The following is a 23,185-nucleotide window of genomic DNA, read 5'->3' on the forward strand; positions in this document are numbered from 1 at the left end:
GCTCTTCTTCCTGCCCTGCCTGCCCTCTGGTGGAGGTGTTAAAGAGCAGGCCTGGAGATCAAGCAAGCCATAAGGGAACTAGAAGTTGTGAAAAAGACCAGGGTAAGTGCAAATGACACCAGCCGTTGAGTAATTGCAGAGCCAGAGTTTGACTTAACAAACCTCTGTTTCTTGGTTTTTCTAACATTAAATGGGGATAACACCATTTACCGTGGCACCTTTCCATAGGTGCCGCTCTCCACCCGTGGTCCTGCTGACCCAGATGGTCCCTGCATGAGAAAAACATGCCCAAATCTGTATCTGGAAAAGAATACGGTTTGGTATAGTATAAAGAATAGTGGTCCAGTATGTTAGGGTTCTCTTCCCAGCTCTGGCACTTGCTAGATAGTTGAGTGCCTTTGGGTAAGTCCCTTAAGCGCTCTGTAAATTAAGAACAATGATATTAAGCCTATTGTGAGGCTCAAACTAGTAATGCTAGTGAAAGTGCTTTGTAAACAGTAAACCTCTGCGGATGTAGGGTAATATTAATACAATGTTGACAACTTTTTCTCTCGATCAATATTTAACTTGACTTAGTATCTTTTGTATTTTAAAATAAGAAATAAATCAGTTTATCCTTTTAATCTTTAGCAAATAAATGGAGCCTTTGGTCTCATAGCCATAGAAAAAGCAAATTACATGTCCCAGTGTGACCCAGGTCTGTGTGTGTACTCTCTGATCTCACTTTCATTTTTGTTTTAATTATAGCATTGAAAGAGTAGAAGGTTTAAAATTACACCTTTCAGAACTAGTCATTATTCACTGACTCTGTGTTTCAAAAATATTGCTCATGTCTTTAAAATAAATTATCAGGTTCTTTTATTGTTACCTTGGCCTAAATATAAATTTATTGACATGGTGATGATAATGGTTTTTAGTGGTTTTTAAAACATTTCTTTGAGGCTGTAATAATGTAGAAGATTCAAACATACTATTTAAACATATTAAATATTTACATAAAATTTAAGTATTTAAATTGCTTACACATTTTGTTCTGCGTAGCTGAAGATAAATGTGAAAATACGTAGATTTATAGAAATAGAAGGGTTGAGAGTTTTGTGCTCCTTTCTCTGCTACATACATAGTCTCTCCTCCCTCCCACCCACTTCAGTATGATACAGTAGAAGGATATAAGAGGTAGTTATCTGAAGAGAGATAAAACTGTCAAAGGTACCTGGCCCAAGTCCCCATTATTCTTGCTTAGATATTTACAGTAGCTACCCATCTGTTTTTTCTACTTCAGTATGTCCTTAAAATAGCAGCCAGGACGATTCTGTTAAAATCCAAGTCAGATAATATCATTTTATTTATTTTTTAATGTTTATTTATCTTAGAGAGAGAGAGAGAGAGCATGGGGGAGAGGCAGAGGGAGAGGGAGACAGAGGATCCAAAGCAGGCCCCGAGCTGGCAGCAGAGAGCCCGATGCAGGGCTCAAACTCACGAACCATGAGATCTTGACCTAAGCCTAAGTCAGGCTCAACCAACTGAGCCATCTGGGTGCCCCAGTAATGTCATTTATATGCTCAAAAACCTCCAATGACCTTTCCTACCCAGTCCTCTTTTCCTACCCACCCCCTCACTGTCCGGCCAGCCACACAGGCCTCCTTGACCACACAAGGTCTAGTGCAGCTTTGCCCTGGAAAGTGCTTCTCTCAGAAATCTCCAAGAGTGGCTGCCTGACCTCCTTCAGGTCTCTTCATCTTCTCAGTGGGATCTTCTCTTTCGCCTCTTCTAAAATTTCAACTTTCACCCCACTCCTTCATCCCTTCCTTCCATAATGCTTATCACCATCTAACATACAATATGTTTATTTATTTCTTCTGTTTATTATCTGTCTCCCATTCGAATGTAAGCACCATGAGGTCAAAGGGTTTTGTTTGTTTTGTTATCTGCTGTATCCTCAATGCCTGGCTCATAGTTAAGTTCTCAAAAAATGTTTGCTGAATGAATAAATGAATGAATAAAACAAAGACAAGTCATGGTCTTGTTTGATTTGCAACATGTAAAAATTATAAAATTTTCATCAAAACTTTTTTCAAAAGCCAGATAACTTTGGATGGTTTCTGGTGATGAAAAATCTAAGGTATATGTGTTCTCCTCTTCTACCCCCTCCAAATACTTTGGCCATTTTATGTCTCAAGAATTAAGATCTCCATTAATCCATCACTGTCCTGTTTAATCTAAGTGTAATTGTATAAATCACTCCCAGTTTGTCATGAAAGGAGGAGAGAATTGAATAGTAATGAAATATCTGTCCTTTGCTTTTTTTGACACTATATTCTGATGATCTTAGCTTTGTTTAAAATTTTTTTTTGACGTTTATTCATTTTTGAGAGAGATACAGAGCATGAGCCAGGGAAGGACAGACAGGGAGGGAGACAGAATCTGAAGCAGGCTCTAGACTCTGAGCTGCCAGCACAGAGCCCGATGTAGGGCTCGAACCCACAAACTGCGAGATCATGACCCAAGCCAGTCAGACACTTAACTGACTGAGCGACCCAGGTGCCCATCAAAACTAATGGTGATCTTAGTTTTGGCAACCCATTTTCTGACTTCTCTTTCTCCCATGTTTCCAAAATGCAGGCACCACCAGAGGATCTTGCTTGGATTTCTTCTCTTGCTTTGTGTATTCTTAACCACTTTTCTGGCTTCTATCATCTCCTTTTCTTAGATGACTCTTAATTTGTAAACCCAATCTTGATATTTCTTATTGGCTCTCAGTTCTGCATGTCCCAGACTGACCATATCCATCTGGCCACCTTTCAAGTTCTCAAACCTTACATATCTAAAACCACATTTATCTTTCTCCTTTAAAACTGGCTCCGGGGGCGCCTGGGTGGCGCAGTCGGTTAAGCGTCCGACTTCAGCCAGGTCACGATCTCGCGGTCCGTGAGTTCGAGCCCCGCGTCAGGCTCTGGGCTGATGGCTCGGAGCCTGGAGCCTGTTTCCGATTCTGTGTCTCCCTCTCTCTCTGCCCCTCCCCCGTTCATGCTCTGTCTCTCTCTGTCCCAAAAATAAATAAAAAATGTTGAAAAAAAAAATTAAAAAAAAAAAAAAAAAAAACAACAAACTGGCTCCTGTTCCAGGAGTCCATTTCTGTTAATAACTTCATCTTCTTCCAAGTTTGGAAATGTTTCCAAGGTTTGTAATCGTTTATGACTTTTTCCTTGTTGTCAATTGTCAACCCTTCTTGCTTATATCTCTAGAATATTTCCTGATTCATCCTCTTCTTTGCTTTAAGTAGGTCAGGAATGTGGCCTGAGATTCGGCATTTCTAATATGCTTCTGAGTCAAGCTGGTTTTTGGTCTGTTCACCACACTTGGAGTAACAAAGGCCTGCTATAGGTTAACAGTGGCCGTTTGAACACAGTCTTTCATTTCCTGGTCCATGGCCATATCTAAGAAATACTTAATTCTCTTTCAGAAATAGAGATCTGATATTGCCTGGTCTTGCTTTAAAAGAGAAAATGTCTTTTCTATGTCATAGAAGATTTAGAAAATTACAGAGACAGAAGGTAAAAAATTCAAATCAGCCATAAAGGTCAGTTCACAATTAATCATTAACACTTAGATATATCCTTTTAGTCCTTTATTTCTTTGTCTATAAATATATTTAAGTTATATTTATATTTTTAAAACCATAGAGGAATCATTCTTCCTTTAGTTGTCCAATGTGTAAATATGCTAAGCGTGTTGAATCCCCTGTCTTAAAAAGTGGAATCTGCCTTCTCTATGTGATAAAAATGCTCACTGCTCTGTTTCTTGACCTCTCTTACATCTGGGAACTCGGGACTTGGTGCAGCCAAGCAGATGCATCCTCTCTAGACTTTGATTCAAGAACTGGTGACTCAAAGCAGCAGGGATGACGCAGAATCCGTTCTGGCCAGGGCATAGCAGCAATGGCAGCTGCATCCGGTTTCCAGTGGCGGGAGAGACAGCTGTTCTGTGGCAGTGTGCAGTGTCCAGCATCCAAGGACTTGGCATTGCAAATTACGAGGTCGGTGCTTGGCAGCTGTGGTAATGACTTCACAAAACCAGTTTTTCAGAGTGCTTTGGGTGTGGTTCTTGCCCAGTGGTTTATCTTTCCACCTTTACTTCTTAAATTAGCTTAAAAGTTGACTTAATTTACTGGCAACACATACTAATGATATTAACAATAACTAACTCTTAGTGCTAATTATGTGCCAGGCAAATTTCAAAATATATTTACATGTAAAGTATGCTTTATGTATATTAATTCATTTAATATTTATAGCAACTCATTGTGTATGTACTAGTGTTATCCCCATTTTACAGATGATGATACTGAGCCACAAAGAGGTTAAGTTACTTGCTCAAGGTCACAGGACTTTAAATGGTCTTGAAATTCAAATCTGGTCAGTCTGACCTAGTTCTTAAGAGCCCTATCTGATACATGTACTGTTTCATAACCTGATTTTTTCATAAGACAAAATTTCATGAGCATTGCCATGTTATTAAATATTCATCTAAATATTTAATGTAGCTGCATAGTGTTCAATTATAAGGATGATTCCTGATTTGTTTAACTTGCTATTTTTGGACATTAAGAATATCCTGTCGCCTAAACTTTTTGTTTGTTTGTTTGGGAGAGAGAGAGGGTGCAAGTGAGTGAGGGACAGAAAGACAGAGAATCCCACAAGAGGCAGAGAGAGAAGTGGGGCTTACCCAAAGTGGGGCTCGTGCTCACGAACCGTGTGATCATAACCTGAGCCGAAGTCAGATGCTTAACTGATTGAGCCACCCAGGCACCCATAAACTATTTTTGTTTTTGTTTTTGTTTTTGTTTTTAATAGCCATGACTCTCCTTGGGATAAAGTCCTAAAAGTAGAATGCTTAGTCAAAGGGTATTCTGATTGCTTTCCAGAAAGATTATTCCAGTTTACACACACAGTAGTGTGAGGGAGCGTCCTGTTTCCCTTAGGTGTTAATAGCATTGAATATTGTCATTAAAATTTTTTTCTTTGTGATATTGAAAATGATAGACAGTTTTCATTTAGGCCTGAACTTCTTTAAACATTTAAAAATATATGTGTTGGTCATTTGTCAAAACTTCTTTTGTGAATTGACTGTTCCATCACCTATGGGATAAAGTTGAAACCTTAGAAGACAATTCTAGGTTCTTTCTACTCTGACCCCAACTTCTTGTCTATCTAATTCTCCTATAAGTCCTAAGAATCCACCCTACACATCCTGGGGATTATTTTGTTTTGTATGAGTTGAAACTGTATGAATGTGCTATTTTTATCGGCCAAAAATGGTTGACCGTTGACATTTTCATATGGTTAAATTTTATAAATCTCCAAAACATTTGCTTTCCCACTAGAATGTTTTCACAAATGTCTTGGTCTCTCTCTGCTTGGTGAAATCCTTCCCTTTCCTTATGAAGCCAGATTCACTGGTCATACCCTACCCCTCTATTCCTTTGCCATCACATTCCTCTTCCCCTTCTTACCCCAGTTTAGGTAACTGTAAATAACTCCTCTTCACCATCTCCACTCTGCTTCTTGCCTATCATAGCTGTAGAATGGATTGCAGCTGGATAATGAGTTTGCATCTGCCTGGCAGAGGCCAGGCCCTCTGCTGCTCTTTGCCAGCAGAGACTCTCTTATTTATTTTGGCAGTTAACAAAGCTAACAAGGTTTCTGGCTCACAGCAGTTGCACAGCAAATATATGTTGAAGGGAAGAGCTAGTAACTTTCAGGCCCAGGAAGTGCCTTATTAACCAAATAATAATTGCAATTTCCTTCCATGTTAAGTAAGGAAGAGTATGTGTAATGTCTTCTAATTTGCTTGGTTGGTATTTTGTTTGGCATTGGCCCTTCTTATTTTGAATCCTCCCTCAATTTAATTCATTTTTTCCTATTTTCAGATGTGGTAGTTATATTTCAGTTCAAAGAAATTAATTTATTCCATGGCACAGTTCTCAAGGGTGAAAGAACACAATTCTCTAACTAGCTGTATAGTAATCAGTGTACTTTCCAAGGAATAAATGTACTTTTTTCCTTTTAACTATATTCATCTTTTTTCTTAGGTAGACTTTTAGGAACTTTTAGTGACTTCCAGGAAGCACTAATGCTATAGATAGAGTTATATTTCAACAAGCTTCAGGAAACATTAAAAGTAGAATTTTCTTTAATTAAAGTGTAGTTGACATACAATATTATGTTAGTTTCGGGTTTACAAAAAGTAAAAATATTTTTTAAAACCATTAAAAACACTTAAACTGAATCTTATTAAGGTAAAGCCTCTATTTATAAAAGATAACATTGAACGATCAATTTATTTTTTTTTAATTTAAGTCCACGTTAGTTAACATATAGTATGATAATGGTTTAGGAGTAGAATTTAGTGATTCAACACTTACATAACACCCAGTGTTTATGCCAAAAAGTGCCCTCCTCCTTAATGCCCATCACCCATTTAGCCCATCCCCCCTAACCTCCCCTCCAGCAATCCTCAGTTTGTTCTCTGTATTTAAGAGTCTCCTATGGTTTGCCTCCTTCTCTTTTTTTATCTTGTTTTTTATTCCCTTCCCCTATGTTCATCTGTTTTGTTTCTTAAATTCCACATATGAGTGAAATCCTATGATATTTGCCTTTCTCGGACTGACTTATTTCGCTTAGCATAACACATTCTGTTTCCATCCATGTTGTTGCAAATGGCAAAATGTTTTTCTTTTCGATCTCTGAGTAATATTCCATTGTGTGTGTATATATATACATATATATATATGTATATATATACACGGGTATATATATACACGGCATGTGTATATATATATACATATATATATATATATGTATATATATATACACTGCATCTTCCTTATCCATTCATCAGTTGGTGGACATTTGGGCTCTTTCCGTAATTTGGCTATTGTTGATAGTGCTGCTATAAACATTGGGGTGCATGTGCCCCTTTGAATCAGCATTTTTGTATAAATACCTAGTAGTACAATTTCTGGGTCGTAGGGTAGTTCTATTTTTAATTTTTTGAGGAACCTCCATACTGTTTTCCAGAGTGACTACACCAGTTTTCACTCCTACCAGCAGTGCAAAAGTGTTCCGCTTTCTCTGCATCCTCACCAACATCTGTTGTTTCCTGAGTTGTTAATTTTAGCCATTCTGACAGGTGTGAGGTGGTATCTCATTGTGGTTTTGATTTGTATTTCCCTGATGATGAGTTGCACGATCAATTTAAATTGCACTTACAGGAAGAAAGTCATGGAATCATAGAACTTTAAAGGTAGAGGATATCCCCAAGGTTTTCAGTATGTACTCTGGTGGAAAAATACCAAGTAGGAATGGAGGAGAAAAGATAATAGTTTCACTTTAGCACTGGCTCCATATTCCTCTCTCCAGTTAATTTTCAAGAGAAATTACAACCCTTACTCATCTTCTCTTACCTACATATCATGCCCTAGTCATGCTTCAAACAAGTGCAGGTAGAAGCAATCTCAATCCAGGCCTCCTTTTGTTTACAGCCTGAAAGGACTGGATGCCCTGGCTCCCCTATGACCCCCAGACATCCAGACATCTTTGGTCCTTTCTTCCTGCTTGCTCATGAGGCATGTGTGTGCTCAGAATTTTGCCTTTCTTTGCTAACCAGGGAACTGGTTCAGTTTTCCAGATCCAAAGATCCAGAAGATCTGTTTGAGATTTTTAAATAGGGGGTGGGAGGTTATAATGAAAAAGATAATAGCAACTAAATGGTAAGAATGTGGAGAAATTGGAACCCTCATACACTGTTGATGGGAATGGAAAATGGTGTAGACACTTTGGAAGACAGTCTGGCATTTCTTCAAACAGTCAAAACATAGAGTTGCCATATGATTCAGCAATTCCGCTTTTAGTTATACCCAAGAAAAATGAAAAGATATGTCCACACAGGAGCTGGTACATGAATGTTCATGCAGCATTAATCATAACATCCAAAGAATAGAAACAGCCAAAATGTCCATTAGCTGGTGAATGGATAAATAAAATGTGGTAAGTCCATTAAATGGAATATTGTTTATCAATTAAAAGAAATGAAGTACTGATACATGCTACAACATGGATGAATATTAAAAACATGCTAAGTGAGAGAAAACAGTCATAAAGGACCATATATTTATGATTCTATTTATATGAGATTTCTAAATAGGCAAATCTGTACTGAGAGAAAGTAGATTAGTGGTTGCCTAGAGTGATGGCAGAGGGTAGGGGTGTGGGTGTTCTCTTTGGGGTAACGAACGTGTGCTAAAATTGATTGTGGTAATGGATGTATAAGTCTATGAACATACTAAATGCTGTTGGGTCATACACTTTAAATGGGCAAATTATATTGTATGTGAATTTATGTCAGTAAAGCTGAAAAAAAAGAAAAGAAAAGGGGCATTTGGGTGGCTCTGTCAGTTAAGCGTCCGACTCTTGATTTCAGCTCAGGTTATGATCTCACAGTCCAGAGATTGAGCCCCACATCGAGCTCTGTGCTGATTGCACAGAACCTGCTTAGGATTCTCTCTTTCTCTCTCTCTCTCTCTCTCTCTCTCTCTCTCTCTCTCTCTCTGCCCTTTCCCCACTCATGCACGCCCTGTGTCTCAAAATAAATAAATAAACTTTTAAAAAAAGAAAGAGAATAGGGGTTTTGTGTGTTTTTCATTTAATTTTGTCTTCTTGTACTTCTGTGGCTAGCTGGACGTTCCCATGCCTAATTTCAAACTCATTTTGCCCTTTGATTCTGCCTGAAGTCCAGCCAATAGCTAATGTGGCAGGGTGGAAATTTAACTCACACTACAACCCAGACACAAAGAGAAAATATAAGTTCTTTATTTAGTCTATAACAAGTCTGGCTTTTCTGAAGCCCCAACTGATGGATAGTGGTGAAACGAATGGCATGGTTAGCAGTCTCTGGGAGGCCACTGTGGTGGAAGAAATGGCTGGAACTGATTTACCTGTAGCAACCACACACACAATTCTTGTTGTGACTAGATCCACTCAAATGACCAATGGACAGAACAGTGTGATGTTCCATGTATATAATTCTCAATTCTTGTTTTGATTCTTGATTCTCTGCCTTGCTTTGGCCTTTGTTTTCTATGTGATTCAAGACTTGCTTTAAACCCTGCGTATATATGCTCCTTAACTCCCAGTGGCTCTCCAGACATGTGACTATGGGCTCTGTCTTAAGCACTGATTCCCAGGTGATGCATAGGTCTCTGGGTTTGCTGTATTCCTGCGCCTGGTCACAAATGTTCAATGTCTCAGTCTCTTAATCATGGCTTCTAACCCCATCTCTATCTGTGATCAGTAGCTGGCTCAGGTGATAAAATAGTTTCCTGAGGCATTAGAGCTGTAGAATATATACACTTAATTCCCTTCTTAGGAAACTATATTTAAAAGTACTCTAAAATGTTTTAAATAAAATTTGCCATAATTTTGTATTGATAATGCTCTGAGTACTTATTATACTATTTACAGTTCTATTTTGTTTGTTTCTTTGGAAAGAGGACTGCCTAACTGTTGATGCTTTGAATGGAGGGAGGTACAAAACAGTGTTATATTAGTCAGCCCAAGAGGAAGATGAACTGTAATGTATATTTGCTTTTCCATTGTTTAATCTTGGCCAAACCAGGTCAGTGAAGTGACAGTTCAGAAAGGAATTCAAAGAGTACTTAACTGGCTGCTTTGAGCAATTGATTCTGAAGAATTGTGACTTCTGTAAATACCAACATATTTCAAAATTGGTATACAATCAGGACTTAAGGAATAGGACCTTAGCATTGATATATGCCCTACTGTCTGAGTGCCAATATAATGGGAAGTCTTTTTTCTTTTTTAACAAATAATTCATTATTTGGGGGGAAAAAACAAATTCAAAAATATTTAACATTATATGAATACCTGTTGAATTTACAAAGAGACAAACTTGATTAAACTATTTGACTACTAAGTGAACATGGATTTGGTGTATTTTATAGGATTTTTTTATTCAATAGAAACTATTTATGTGTTATATATAAATCGAAGTCCAGGGGAATATATATGTAAATATATATAAATAAATATGTACATATAAGTAAAGCATGACTATATATATATTCTTAGGTATATTGTGCTAAGTTTCAGCTGGATATAATTTTCACAGCAGCCTGGAGCCTGCTTCAGATTCTGTGTCTCCCTCTCTCTCTGCCCCTCCCCCACTCACACTCTGTCTCTCTCTCAAAAATAAATAAACATTAAAAAATTTTGTTTAAAAAAGTGAAAGGTTGATAATGACAACCTAAAACAATTATATTCTTTTGGGTATTTATTTAGTTACTCAGATACTCACAAGTTCTTATGAAGTTTAAAAATTCCTGAGACATTTATAACAACTTTAAAGCAGCTATGGAAGAAATACTAATAAAGCATGAGGTGTAATTACATAGATTGCTAAACTTGAATAAATGCAATGATGATAGACAAAGAACAGTCAAGGAGAGGGAAAACTGGAAATGAGAAGAGTGAAGCATTGAAGGAATGATCTAACTGTAGCCCTGGATGAGTCACTGACAGTCAAGGGGAAGAGTGGGGCATAGGAACAACATGTTTGCACAATTTAAGCACCGTGTTGGAATTAATGTGTGTATTCCCACACAAACTCCTACCTCTCATTCCATTTGTATTGGTTGGGATGCAGATTAGATAGACCACTGTATCAAAGGGGCCCAACATATAATGAGTTAAACAAGGAAAATCCAGAGTCTATAAGGTGGCTTCTCAGTGTCTAGGACCAAGGCTCCTTCTGTCTTGTGGCTTGGCCATCCTTGAAGATGTTGCTTTTATCATTCACACTGCAGAAGATGGTTCACCACCATCCCAACTGGGCCCACATTCTATCCAGTGGGAAAAGGAAAGGGGGAACCAGATGGTCTTATGAAGCCTGAAATGATTATTAGAGAGGGAAATGAAAGAGAAAGGAACCTGACCATGTGTCCAGTATGATTTAAGAGAAGATTGATTTGGAAATTTAGGTAGCATTATGTCCCTTAGGTAACATTATGTCTTTCTAGGAAAAACTGGTCAATCTCCGGGGTACCCCCACCTGTTCTGTTTCTCTTCTTAAGGAGATGCCCTGTTATAATGGGAAGAGGGATGTGGTTTCTTGTTTCCCTATTGGGGTGAATTAGAAAGGTTTGGCTGCACACCAGCATTCAGCAAGGGTCAGCCACAGAAATGATCTTTCCAGGGCACTACATGAAAATCAAGGACAAACTTTGATGCCATTGGTATTACTTTCATTTATTCAACACTGGTTCTCAAAGTGTAGTCGCTGGATCAGCAGTATCACCATCACCTAGGAACTTGTGCAAACTCTCAAGTCCTACCTCTGACCTACTGAATCAGAAACTCTGGGGGTGGAGCCCCACAACTATGTTTGAACAAGCCTTCTAGGTGATTTGAGGCATGTTAAGTTGGCGAACCATGGATTTAATGCAACTCACTAAAAGGAGGTGTCAGAATACATATTTAATTGACTGATTCTCTTTCTCTCTTGGTTTCTTTCTCTATTCCTTCTATAATTCCCTGGGACTAAAAAACAGTGAGCTTTCATTTACTTCTCCTAATATCCTACTTCGATAAAGCATCCACTTTCATATCAACCTCACTTAAGAAAACAAGCAACTAACAAACTAAACTAACCAAACCATAAGAATGGGCCCTTTGGAGGCACCTGGTTGGCTCAGTCTGTTAAGCATCAGACTCTTGATCTCGGCTCAAGTCATGATCTCGCAGTTCATGAGTTCGAGCCCCACATGGGACTCTGTGCTGGCAGTGCAGAGCCTGCCTGGAATTCTCTCTCCATCTCTCTCTGTCCCTACCCCACTGGGGCTCTTTCTCTCTCTCAAAAAAAATAAATAAACTTAAAAAAAAAAAAAAAAGAATGGGTCCTTTGGGCTTTGTTGGGGAGAGGAGAGGGAATAATAGGTATTTGGAAAATAGCCTGGATTGCTGCATGATCCTATTTTGAATGCCAGAAACTATTTTGTCTTTGCATTCCTTTAATATAATACTAATTTCCAGCCCTTTTCCTGATGGATCTGACTAATGGATTCTGCCAAGGATACTGTTTTCAGACCAGGAAGAGAAGAGCACATTTTCCACAGTATTGTATCACCCAATTACATCTATTCACTTTTGTTAGAAGTCTACACTTACATTTTTTTAAAAAAAATTTAGCGTTTATTTTACTTTTTAGATAGAGGGTGAGTTGGGGAGGAGCAGAGAGAGAGGGAGACAGAATCCGAAGCAGGCTCCAGGCTCTGAGCTGTCAGCACAGAGCCTGATGCAGGGCTCGAACTCACGAACCGTGAGATCACGACCTGAGCCAAAGTCGGATGCTTAGTCAACTGAGCCACCCAGGCGCCCCAGTCTACACTTAAATTTGATGAGAATGATGAAGAGGACCAGCTGCCTACTCCTACAGTGCTTCACAGAAAGAAATAGTACCAGGCAACAAAAACAGAGAGAAATAGTCAAGAATAGACAATGTCTAATTCTGGCTCTGTTTCTATCCCAGCATCCTCAGTGTGCATAGTTTCCCTTGATTATAAAATAGAGATAAATTCTAAATGCAACATTACATAAAAACACATTTATTTTTACTCCCTCCTCTGCATGGAGACAGTAATTTGTCTTCATCTCAATGTGAGTTAGAATTTATAATGCCTGAATAAAAAATATTTCAATTTTCATCCATTTAGCAATAGTATGTTTCCTTGGGAGAGAGTTGCCTAGTAAACAAAAAAAAAATGTGTGGGATGTTAGGCTCTTATAATCACTTAAAAGAAGTGACTCTAAATATGCTACATTAATATGGCTATAAATCGGAAGTTGTCATTTTTGTGAATGGAGAGTTTATGTAAAAAGAGACACGGTTCTTCCCTTCACTTAATCCATTCTCCACATGTCTGACCTTTTGAATAATCATTTTAAAAATATAAATTGCATCACTCTCCTCTTGTGGGGCTTCCGAATGCACTTAGTTGCTGCTGAGACACTACAGGATCTGCCCCTGCATTCTTCCTTGGTGTCGTCTCCAGGCTTTTCCCCCTTGCTTATATTGGCTTTCTCCCCATTTCTTAAAGAAGCCACATTCTTTCATACCCTAGGGCTTCGGGGTGCGCCCTTTGCCAGGAATGTCCTTTCCCTTACCTCTCACCCAGTTCTCGTTTATTCTTAAATTCTCACTGAAAGTTCTCTTCCTCAGGAAAGCCTACTGTGGCTTTAGGAGTCTGCTGACCCTTTCCCTTCATATACATTATCAGTTTGTAGTTATGAATTGATTTGGTGCTTATTATTTTATAGTCTAAATTAGAGAATAAACCCTGTAACATCACAGATCACGTCCATTTTGTTTACCTCTCCAGAGCCAGTGCCTGGCACACTACCTGGCAGGTAACAGGGCTCAATAAATATTTCATGACTGGATTACCAAATGTCTTGTCACACAGCAAAATAGACACTGTGGTTTGATTTATAAATGATCATTTATCCTGAAATTCTAACATTACAGTGTATTGAATTTGATTGTTCCCAAATGAGTTGAGTTCCAGAATCTGCAAACTGGTTATTTGACAGATTACATTTCTCTATAGAAAAGCTGTCATCGTTGGTCCAGGCCTGCATCTGCCAAGAATAACAATTAGAGATCCGTTCACCTCCATTCCGAATATTGGTGTCCTTAGACTTCAGTTTCCAAATCAGGGTTCCTAGTTTTTAGCCTCCACATAGTTTTTGAGGCCTTTGTTGTTGTGAAATTAAGATAGAAATGGTGCCTTAAAAAGATGATTTTTAGTTTATTTTCTCTCAGGGGCTCTTTCATTATTGGAGTGTTTGCATAAGGAGAGAGAAGCATTACTGTCAAAGTGTGCTCAGCATTAGAGGTGGCCTTAAGAAGCTGGGAAAAAGAACATCTTCCAAGAATATTTGGAAGAGATCTGTCAGCATCCCGTGACAGCTTCCACTGTAGAAATGTATTTGTGTATATGTGGATTGCAGGTGGGGTGGAAAAGGAAGAGAGACATATTCTACTCAGAGGAGGAGGGGTGACCCTGGAATCAGTCCCTTGTACACTGGAGTGTTCCCTGCTGTTCAGTCACAGGGGCAGCTGCAAGGCCCTAGCTACGGTTGGAATGCTGGCTCTCAAAGACGTCAATGGCACCTAAGTGCCACCCACAAACGCAGATGTATTACTTACAGAGCCCAGTATTAGTCCGGCATCATAAGAACTCATTGCAACTCTCCTTCCTTGAGGTCAGTTTAAATCAAGTTCAGTTTTGCCTTCAAGTCCCTCCCAGACCTGTAGAAGCACATTAGTCTCAGAAAAGCCTAAGCGGCTAAAAATTTCCCTACCAGAAATTTCTACTGCAACAGCCCTGACATGCGTTCCTCCAGCCTTTGTTTGAATACTCACCTCCTTCACAGATAGCCTGCTTCATATTTGGACAGGTCTCATTGTTACATATTTAACTTCCTCATAGTGTAATGAAATATGCCTCCCTGGTCTTTCACCTCATTTGTCTTTGTTTTGCCCTCTGGAGCTATGCAGAATATGTCTGATCCTCCTTCAACATGATAGTTCTTCAGACATTTGAAGACAGCTGTCAGATCCTCTCCCCTAAATCCTCTTTGCCAGGTAAAATAGCCTCAGATCTTCCAATTGGACCTTTTATAAATAGTGTACTAAAGTGAAAAATGTATGAGCAACCAGCCTAGGCAGACCTGGGCGCTCTTGATTTGTTTTTATTCAGTTACTTCCTCTTTTTGCATTTGTTCCCACCAGTAAGTAGAATAAGTATGATACATCCTAACAGGGCGAAGTGCTTGGCTCAGTGAGTTCATACAGTAAGGAGGGACTTGACCAAGGCAGGGGAAGTCAGCTAAGCCTTTCTTAGGAGGTCAGTGTTGAACTGAACTGATGGATGGGTAATAGTTACCAAGGTGAAGAGGAGAAGAATTGCTCTCCAGGCAGAAGGAGCAACATGTACAAAAGCCCTGTGATGGGTAGGGCATGTGATGGAGGTATAACCTTCTTGGTCTTTAATTTCTATATATATGCAGAGATGGATTATAATACCTTCTCCTTTACTAAAAGAATTATTTCAAGGACCCTTTAGATGGGTATGAATGTGCTTTAAAGTAGTAAAATACTATGATTTTATTCACAAAAAAAGAATCCCTTAACCCAGTCAGGCCTGTTCCATCAATAGGCATTCCCATATCTGTCTTTTTGCTTCTGCTCTCCCCATCCTAGAAAGGCCTCTCCTTTTCCGTTTATCCAATCCCTGCAATCTGTATTGCCCATCTCCTCTTCTTATTCGTCTGGGAAGCTACCCTGGGCAGTGAGGCTCAGGTCTGTTTCTGTAGTGCAGTGGTTAAATGCAGGGTCTTGGAGTCCTGAGTTTGAGTGCAGGTTCCATTCCTGACCACCTCGTGGTTCTAGACAAATTGCTTAATTTCTCTGACATTTAATTTCCTTATCTGTGCAAAAGAGGTAATAATAGTAACTATTTCATTCAACTGTTTGTGAGGATTAAGTGAGATATCTGCATCTCTCTCTATATTTATCTCTTTGTATCTGTACATATATGACAGAGCCCTTCCTGATGGTTCTTACTTCCTTGTACTGTACCTCCTATGTGGCCCACACCAACTGGCTCAGTAATTTTAAGGCAGATTCTAAGGATAGAGGCATTGGAAGGAAGCCATATGCTCTGCTCCTGAGTATTTGAAGTCTCTGGTCCACTGGCTGTCATTACTGCACATCCGTGGAAGTGCCCCTCCATAAGCCCACATGTGCATGTGTGCACAGGACCTGTGAGCCACCCACTAGCCAAACCAGGTACCCTATAGCTCCCCAGCCTCAGAGTCACCGTGTATGACCAAATCACCCCAGCAAAACTGCAGAAGGCAAGTTATATTATGCTTTAAGTGGCAAGTAAAATCACTTTTCAAAATGCCTTCAAGTCTAAGGCTTTTCTGGATTAATAATTATTTTGCAGAATCTGATTTCATAAATACAGCTTGACAGTGTTTAATAACAGCAAAACAAATTATTTAATCCTTAAATAAACAGGTTTTTAAAGTTCTTACATTAAAATGAGGTTAACTAGGTGAAATTCTAGTATTATTTTCTAAAACATTGTAACCAGTGTGTCAAGACTACAGTCAAGGTTCTTGTAGTGGCAAGATATTTAATTTCTATTCTATCTTGGAAGAGACATGAAACATGCTAAACTGATTAAGTCAATTGATTTAAGATTCTTTATGTTTACCTCCTGCAGACAATTGTGGTTCAATATTGCAAGTAATTTTCTTCTCTGTAGAATTAAAAGAATGTACAAAACAGAAACTAAATCAGTGTTGTGCTTGCAATTTAAAATATAACCCCCTACCAACACCACTCTGTGTTTATTTCATACTTCAAATACTTCTCATGCTCTGCTAGGTCAGGAACTATAAAAGACATTGTAATGGGTGTCTAGTTCTGCGATCAATAAAGCTAATTTAAACTATCCTCTAATAGGTGAGGTAAAAGATTAGTATTTAGGTCTGGGATTAACAAGTGAAAATAGGCCATTTTGTGATATCTTCAGGGACACAGCACAGTTCAGGGTTTAAGGCTCAAGGAAAATCTATTCTGAGAAAGACATAAGTCGTATACTTCATTATGGACAGATTTGTATCCCATTAATGACGATACCTTTTATCTTCAGTTCTGGAAGCATCATCTCTCTGTTAGGGTATTAATACTTCTTTGCCCCACCAATCTCAATTTGTCAGCTGAATTTTTCTGCCCTTCCCTTTGGTTTTTGAAGTGGGGACTCCAGTCACATTTACTTTAATTACTGCTTTGACAGATACTAAAACCAAGATCAATGTGCCTATTTTTCTGTTGCAACCATTTTGAATAATAAGTATTCAAATAGTATGTAAAATCTCACTGAAGCATTTAATTCAGAACCTAAAAATGTGTGTACAAAAGCCACTACCATGATTCTGTAAAGTTCAAAATTGACCATTTTGTTTTCTTACGAAATTGGTCAAAATGAAAATGTACATTTTGTTCTGTTCATTCAGTTTTCCCTAATTCTCTTTAATTCAGTTTTATTTCCTTTGTTCTTTGTAGTCTTCCTCTTCCCCACACTGATTTTCTTTCTGCAAATCCTTTCAATGATGGATACTGACATCCGTGTCCACAGTTTTAACACTTTTATTAAATCTAATATCTTTCATAAAAACCCAGGCACACCTTAGGGAATCAGGAGCTTACTAAATGTTCACTTAGCCTCATTTTATGTCTAAACCCCTCTTTTCCTGTTGCTCTAACATTTATTTTATCAATAATTATTATCTTTTGATCAAGCATCATGATAAGAAATGTGATTTTTTCTTTCATTTTTTTTCTTTCACCACCCAACATCTTATTTGGATAAACTTCAAACAGACAGAAAGGTTGAAATAATTGTATAGTGAATATCCGTATGCCCACATATACATATTCTATTATGAACATTTTACTATATTTGCTTTACCACCCAGCTGTGCATTTGATCCATTTTTCCATGCATCTGTCCATCAGTCCATCTTAAGTTTTTGATGAAGTAAGTTACAGATACCAGTGTACTTCAGCCTGCATATCATTAACTAGAGTTCTATATTCGTTTACAATTTTTTTTTCAAGCGGTATGTCCATGTAATGAGATGTACGAATATTAGGTTGCCATTTGCTGCATTTGGACAAATGTAGATACCTGTGTAACCTAAACCCCTGTTAAAACAGAGAACATTACTGTCACTCCAGAAAATTTCCTCATGCTTCTTTCCAGGTGATCCTCACTCACCTTGCCCCTTCCCCCAGGCAACCACTGTGCTAATATTTTACCACCACAAATTAGTTTAACCTGTTTTAGAACTTCATATAGATGGAATTATAAAGTATATGCCTTTATGGGCAAAATTTCTTTTACTCAGCATAGTGTTGAGATTCACCCATTTTTTTTTAATTTTTTTTTTTTAACGTTTATTTATTTTTGAGACAGAGAGAGAGACAGAGCATGAACAGGGGAGGGGCAGAGAGAGAGGGAGACACAGAATCTGAAACAGGCTCCAGGCTCTGAGCTGTCAGCACAGAGCCGGACGCGGGGCTCGAACTCACGGAACGCGAGATCGTGACCTGAGCCGAAGTCGGCCGCTTAACCGACTGAGCCACCCAGGCGCCCCAAGATTCACCCATTTTTTAATTATTGTGTGAACCAATAATTAGTTCCTTTTTACTGCTGAATGGTATTCTGCTATATGACTGTACCAGTTGGTTTATCCGTTCTTCTATTGATGAAACCTGAGTGTTTTTCACATTTGACCATGATGAATAAAGCTGCTATGAGCACTTTTGTACAAGTTTGTGAATATTATTTTTCTTTGCCTTGGGTAAGTATTTAGGAATGTAATTGCTGAGCCATAGGTGTATACTTAATATTATAAGCAACTACCAGACCCATTTCTAAAATTGTGCCATTTCACACTCTGTCAGCAACGTATAAGGTTTGGTTGCTCCACGTTCTTGCCAACATTTAGTGTTGTCAGTCTTCGGAATTTTACCTATTTTGGTGGGTACACAATGAACCCATTGTGGTATTCATTGGCATTTCCTGATGACTAATGATGTTCAGTACTTTTGACATGCTTACTGGCCATTTATAGCCCTATGTTTGTGAAATGTCTGTTTAAATCTTTGTCCGCTTTTTAATTAGGTGGTTTATTTATTTATTTATTTTTGAGCCGTAGTTCTGTGCGTAACCTGGATACCAGTCTTTTGTCATATATGTTTGTGAACCCATTTCTTCTTTGATTTCATCCATCTTGGTGTCCATGCTGTAGCATAATTGAACCGGTATATTGTCTCCATAGCTTGTCCAAGATCCTTATAAGTTTTTAAAATAAATACCTGCTATATTTTTCTTTAATGCCATAGGAAGGCAATGGTGGACTCCTGAAAACTGTTGAATGTCAGGAACTAGTTTTTCTATTTGTCCTTCAGTGGCTTATTTTCAGGATGGAAATTAGCACTTTCTTAGTTTACTTTGAAAAATAGTTTCAGGGGCGCCTGGCTGGCTCAGTTGGAAGAGCATGTGACTCTTAATCTTGGGGTCATGAGTTTGAGCCCCATATAGAAAGTGAAGATTATTTAAAGAAATAAAAAAAAATAAAAAATAGTTTCATCTAGTAACCTTCCTATTTATAAAGTGATACAAAATGAAACAAATCTATGAATAATTATAAATCTAAGAAAACAAAACAGCAATGGAACAGGATAGAGAGCCCAAAAATAAACCCACTCATATATGGTCAATTAATCTATGACAATGGAGGCAAGAATATTCAATGGGAAAAAGAATATTTAATAAATGCTGCTGGGAAAATTGTACAACTACATACAAAAGAATGAAACTAGACCACTTTCTTACACCATACACAATAATAAACTCAAAATGGATGATAAATCTAAATGTGAGACCTGAAACCATTAAACTCCTAAAAGAAAGAAAAGACACATTATCCTTAGAAACATGTTTATGGATATGTCTCCTCAGGCAAGAGAAACAAAACCAAAAATAAACTATTGGGACTACACCAAAATAAAAGTTGTGGGGTTTTTTTTTGTTTTTTATTTTTTGTTTTTTTCCCCCCATAGCAGAGGAAACCATCAACAAAACAAAAAGCAACCTAATAAATGAGAGAAGATATTTGCAAGTGATATATCCGATTAGGGGTTATCATTCAAAATATATAAGGAACTTACACATGTCAACACCAAAAAACAAAAAAACAAAAAAACAAAAAACAAGCAACCCAATGAAAAAATGGGCAGAGGACCTCAATAGACATTTTTCCAAAAAAGACATACAAATGACCAACAGACATGAAAAGATGCTTAACATCACTAATCATCAGGGAAATACAAATCAAAACAACAATGAGGTACCACTTCACACCTGTCAGAAGCCAGTATCAAAAAGACAAGAAATAACAGGTGTTGGTGGGGATGTGGAGAAAAGCGAACACTCATGCGTTGTTGGTGAGATGTAAATTTATGGCAACCACTGAAGAAAACAGTATGGAGGTTCCTCAGAAAATTAAAAGTAGAAATACTCTATGATCCAGTAATTCTACTACTGGGTGTTTACCCAAAGGGAAAAAACCCCACTAAATTGAAAAGATAAATGCACCCCTACTGGAGCATTATTTACAATAACCTAGATATGGAAGCAACTCAAGTGCCTATCAGTAGATGAATGCATGAAGAAGTGGCACACATACATATAACGGAACGTTGCTCTGCCATCAAAAAGAATGAGATCTTGCTATTTGCAGTGACATGAATAGACCTAGAGGATATTATGCTAAGGGAAAGAGAAAGACGAATACCATGTACCATGTGATTTCACTTATATGTGGAATCTAAGAGCCAAAATAAGGAAACAAAGAAACAGACTCTTAAATACAGAAAGAAAAAAAAAAAAACCAAAAACTGGTGGTTGCTAGAGGGGAGGTGGTGAGAGATGGGTGGGAGAAATAGATAAGGGGGATTAAAAGGTACAAACTTCCAGCAGTGCCTGGGTGCTCGGTTAAGCATCTGACTTCATTTCAACTCAGGTCATGATCTTACAGTTCACGAGTTCCGCAGTGAGCTCTGCGCTGACAGTGTGGAACCTGCTTGGGATTCTCTCTCTCCCTCTCTCTCTCTCTCCCTCTGCCCCTCCCCTGCTCACACGTGCTCAAACTCTCTAAATAAATAAATAAACTTTAAAAAAAAAGGCAAAATGTTAGTGAAAATCTTGGAGACTGTAAGTACTTTTGCATCATGCATTGCTACATTGTAATACAAAAGATTGGCAACAATTCAAACAAACTGTTTCAGCCATCCAGTGGAACACTTAACCCCTTCTCTACCTCCTACTGGATGTGTCACCTGTGTTGTTTTATGTTTTCCTTTATGATTTCATAACCAAAGGGCTCTATAGATGGAAATAACTTTGGGATCATCTGGTTCTATCCCTTCATTTTACAGATATTAAATATTATGTCTCAAACAATAGAACTTTGAACAGTTTGAGGAGTTACTATTATACATAGGACTAGACATAGATCTACTGATTGAATAATCTTTTAGTTTCATGTTTTTTCTTCTGTTGTCCAGCCCTATGGGTTTTTGCTTTAAGATGACACTTGCATTTACCCCTTCTTTTCTACTGCCTTTACCAATATAATCTCTAATTTTATCTAAACTGGATTGTCACTCATTTAATCTATTTTCTTTAGGTCCATCCTGCACTCTTTTGTCTCACTGACTTTCTTAATATAGACCTTTCAACAGGCACTCTTCAGAAACTTCAGCGGCTGCTGTTGAATCAGGTCCTAAATTCTCAAGGATATTTCATACCCTACTCCCACTCTTCTCTTCATCCTTATTTCCCATTCTCCCCAACCTGCACCTGCTCATCAGGGTGGTCTCTCCATTCCCTGGCTGCATGTGAACTCCTATTGTGGTTCCTTTCTTACTCTCCTATTCTGGTAACTCCCACTCCCACCCCTTCTCTCCAGTTAGTCACTGACATACAGCTCATAGTTCAAAATACAGCTCAAGCTCCATCCGCCTTCCCCATGAAACATTTTCTAATTTCACAACTGCAATGATTTCTCACCCATGAATATACACTGCAACATCCCACCTAGCAATTGACCTGTGCACTAGCCTCCATGAGAGATAAAACCCCAAATCTCAGTGGCTTAACATCATAAAAGTAAACTTCTTGTTCAATGATGATAGTGTATTTGTGTATTGTAAGTATTTGTGTATTGTTGATGGTGGTGATGGGAGCACTATGCTTGTTACAGCCATTTAGGAGCCAAGGGTGATGGAGCCTCTGCTCTCTTTATTTATGTATTTTTAGTTTTTTTATTTTATTCGTTCTTTTTTAAATTCATTCATATTTTATTCAACGTGGGGCTTGAACTCACAACCTGAGACCCAGACTTGAGCAGAGATCAAGAGTGGGACGCTTGCCCAACTGAGCCACCCAGGTGCCCCAAGGCTCTGCCATCTTTAATACAAAGCTCCCAGAGTTACTTTGGGTCAGGTCATGATCTCACAGTTCATGGGATCAAGCCCCACATTGGGCTCTGCATGACAGTGTGGAGCCTGCTTAAAATTCTCTCTCTCCCTCTTTCTCTGCCCCTTCCCAGCTGTCTCTCTCAAAATAAACAAACTTAAAAAAAATTAAGAGATATGTCTAAACTGTAGTGTTTGGATCTTGATTTGAACAAACGAATTGTTTTTTAAAATGGGAGAAACTTGTTTACTAACTGGATTATTTAATGATAACAAGAAATAACTTATTACTTAAGTGAGATACAGTACTGTGGAGTTTTTTAGGCCTTTTTTATTAGCAATACAAATGGAAATATTTACATGTGAAACAAGAGGACATTTGTGTTTAGTTTCACAAATGAGAGAGAAGTGAGGCATATAGATGAAACAAAACTGGTCATGAATCAGTCATTGTTGAAGCCAGGAAATATGTACATGGGATTTCATTACAAATATTCACCCTATTTTTTGTGTATACGTCAATTTTTCTATAACAGAAAAGATTTAGGAAGAGCAAGAGAAACGAGGTGCACCAACTAAAATATTTTATTTTATTAAAAATATTTTTTGGGGGAGCGCCTGGGTGGCTCGGTCGGTTAAGCGTCCGACTTTGGCTCAGGTCACGATCTCACGGTCTGTGAGTTCGAGCCCCGCGTCGGGCTCTGGGCTGATGGCCCAGAGCCTGGAGCCTGCTTCCGATTCTGTGTCTCCCTCTCTCTCTGCCCCTCCCCCGTTCATCCTCTGTCTCTCTCTGTCTCAAAAATAATAAAATAAACATTTAAAAAAAATTTTTTTTTAAATATTTTTTGGGGCGCCTGGATGAGTCAATCGGTTGGGCGGCCGACTTCGGCTCAGGTCATGATCTGACCCGTGAGTTCGAGCCCCGCGTCGGGCTCTGTGCTGATAGCTCGGAGCCTGGAGCCTGTTTCAGATTCTGTGTCTCCCTCTC

The 23,185-nt window shown here is 38.4% G+C and overlaps 1 protein-coding gene across 2 annotated transcripts in view; it reads left to right on the forward strand.

The window, feature by feature from the left end:
• GSAP (gamma-secretase activating protein) overlaps positions 1-23,185 on the forward strand; it is a 259,405-nt gene that overhangs the window by 70,483 nt on the left and 165,737 nt on the right. The gene's annotated exons all lie outside the window — the stretch shown is intronic.

The sequence above is a fragment of the Neofelis nebulosa genome, chromosome 4 (genome assembly GCF_028018385.1).
Source record: "Neofelis nebulosa isolate mNeoNeb1 chromosome 4, mNeoNeb1.pri, whole genome shotgun sequence".
In the NCBI taxonomy this organism is placed as follows: Eukaryota; Metazoa; Chordata; class Mammalia; order Carnivora; family Felidae; genus Neofelis; species Neofelis nebulosa.